Here is a 3,117-nt window from a genome sequence, read left to right as displayed (position 1 = left end):
CCCCCCCCCTCCCCCTTCTGTCGTCTCTTTGCCTCGAAAAATGTGCTGCACATGCCGTCGCCGTCGCAGCGATGTCCATCACGACGTGTGCATCGCGTGTCACCGTATTAAAGTACAATCAGTCGCCGCGACTCGCGGCGTTTTACGTAAAGTTTTAATCAACTGTCGGAAGACGGGAAGTTTTCCCTCTTGGAAAAACGTGGAATGAACTGATTTCTTTTACGGTTTTATCGAGACGGTTTACCGATAAAAGAAAATAGAAAAGCGTTTTCTAATTCGCACTGCAATGAGAAAAGTAGCACGAACTGGAAATATAAAATCGTTCGGAAAAGAAGATTACGTATTTTCATTCAAATTGATATTGTGTATTAAACATAAATTAAACTTAAAACTAATCACAAATTGCTTGTTTCAAATTCTCTAGAAATAACGCAGATGTTAACTTTATATTAAAAACTACCCCTTATTTTTTTAATTTTTGTCTTTTTTTCTCCTTGCTTTGTTAGTTTTCTTTGAAAAGTATTTGCATTCAACTTGCATCCGCGTATCACTTTTCCCGTCTGGAAAAAAAAAGCCGACGTTTTCGAAATACGCGTATTTAGAATATAATCCGCACATAATACGAAATTCGACAAATTTCAGCTCGTATCATTTTTCTTAATGGGAATGAGATTCTACAAATGTGTGCTTTGATAAAACAAACTCACGACGGCTGATCAAAATTCCAGCGGAACTGCGAAACGCGATGGCTGATTTAATTTCACGTGTTAAGACGCTAACAGATAGGAAATCTTAATTCCACGTTTTACGGATGCGCTCTCGGCTAGACGTACTGAACTTTTGACTGTCTCAACTTTTAATGGCGGAGGTGGTACGTGACTCGAATGAACTCTCAGGCCGTATCGAACCGTATCCCACCTGCGTCCTTTTTTTCCTCCTACGAATTAATCCTACCGAATGGATTAATTTCCGACGATGGCGCGTCAAAGTACGCAGGAGCGGATAGGTGGAAGATAACGATAACAGTCGCGCGCCGATAACGACAGGCCGGCGCGTGATTATTAATCATGTGCAGGTTGCGCGTGCAACTGTCAGCGCTGCGTAGGGTCCGGAGGGTGATCTGACTAATCGTTTCACCATTACGGAATAATATACTTGCGCGCGAGATGGTCCTTTTGCCTCTTCCCCACATTCGTCCTCGCGTATCAGATATAATCGACACGCATTCGTGCGTCATTTTGCGCGTCACTGCTCGCGAGAATACCGCCTGAAATATCATTTCGTGTCGCTCGGGAAATTGCGCGACTCTCGTTCGTGCAATGAGTTACGTAAAAAAAAAAAAAAAAGTAGAATTGAGGTTGGGATTAAAAATGATTTGACTGTTGTGCGTGACTTACGAAAGGATAGCACGGTACTTAATAGACTTGCAGTTACAACGGTTTGAAACGGTTTTCGATCCAAGTTAAAAACTCATACAATAAATAAGCACGAATCGCAATTAATCATAGACGTAGGCCGTGGTCTATTTAATGCTTTGAAGCATTTTGTGATTGGTTAATTATTAAAATTCTTCCGATTGTTCGATCAAATACTTCGAAGCATTTGTAGCGTCAAGTGGATCGCATCGATAATAAGAGTAAACTGCGCATTTCTATGAAGTTTAATTATTATTCAGAAAGAGCGAGGTAGCTTGAATCATATCCCTCGCTCTCTCTTTAAAATGTCGAGTTGAACAGAGTGCTGATATAATTCAATTCTTTTTAATGGAGCGAAGATGCTAAGATCAGAGAATGCGTGGTCTATATCTATTACGTCTATTCGTTCAATTGAACAGACAATTTTAGGAGGTTAACATTTTTCAATAGAAACTGTGTAATTGAAAATGTAGCAATGAAATGAAATTATTATAACTATTATATCTATAAATAATGAGAAAAGCTCTGCAAATTAATTATGATGATTGACATAAATCATTCTGAGAATTACGATTAACGAAAAATTTTAGTTATCTGATAGTTCCAAGAACCGACACTAATTGACAGATGATAGACTTCTTATCGTTTAAAGTATTTTTATATATGAAACAATATAAAATACATCTTAAAGCTATTTAAAAACAATAGAATGCTAAAATACATCTTAAAGGTTTCTCTTGTTCTATCCTATTGTTCTCATTTCAAATAGCTACAAAATGTACTTAAGATGTATAACAGTATTAATTTATTATTATATTTTCAAAATGTGTATTTTATTTTTAATATATTACATTTGAAAAATATAATAGATTCTACACTTAAATATATTATAATTCTAAGTTTTTATTTCAAATGTCTATACTGGTCTCTTAATTAAGACAATTAAGTTGATAACATCAACTTGTGCCGACAGAGTAAGACCGAGTTTCTCGTATATAGTTTACCGTTATAATCTTCAGAAATTACGCAAAAACGAAGACGTTGAATAATCGTAGCTTCTTATTTCTCCAGATATCGAGAGAATGTTGCGAATATCACAAAGAGGAAGTAAACTGCAACAGACTTGTGCAGAGAAAATGAGAAGAGTGGAAATTCCGCCTATGGTTTCAGTCGTTTCCGGTAATGTAAAAGCAGGAATGACGACTAGAGGCGGGATATTTTGCGGAGAGAGAATCTTTCTCGGTAAACCAACAAAATCCTATCTCGGCATCCTACACCGGGGATGTATACACGCGCGCGCGCGTGTATATGTGTGTGTGTGTGTGTGTGTGTATGATACCCTCCCCTATATACGCGTGGTCCGCTAATGTGGTAATAAACATGCATCTACATGAGGCACGGGGCCATAAACTGCACACCGTCTCGCGCGTATACCGTCGTCGACCCGGCTACGAGGGAAAGAGAAAACGGAACGCGCGTGCAAAGTAACCCCCAGAGTTCGACGCCATTTCCTCAAAAGCCGTCCCTGAAGCCGTGTCTGTATACAACGCTCATTTCCTTATTAAAAAGTATGGAAAATTATTTCTTAATTAATAAAAATTAATTTATAAGTAAAAAAAATATTAATTTGCTAAGGGCTCTGTGAGAAAATTTTTCATTAAAAAGGAAAGAAAAAGACAATGAAATTACAGCTGAAATATGA

Source organism: Trachymyrmex septentrionalis, unplaced genomic scaffold, assembly GCF_001594115.1.
Source record: "Trachymyrmex septentrionalis isolate Tsep2-gDNA-1 unplaced genomic scaffold, Tsep1.0 scaffold22, whole genome shotgun sequence".
NCBI classification, from domain to species: Eukaryota; Metazoa; Arthropoda; class Insecta; order Hymenoptera; family Formicidae; genus Trachymyrmex; species Trachymyrmex septentrionalis.
The sequence above is the reverse complement of the archived record's forward strand: the minus strand, read 5'-3'. Positions refer to the sequence as shown.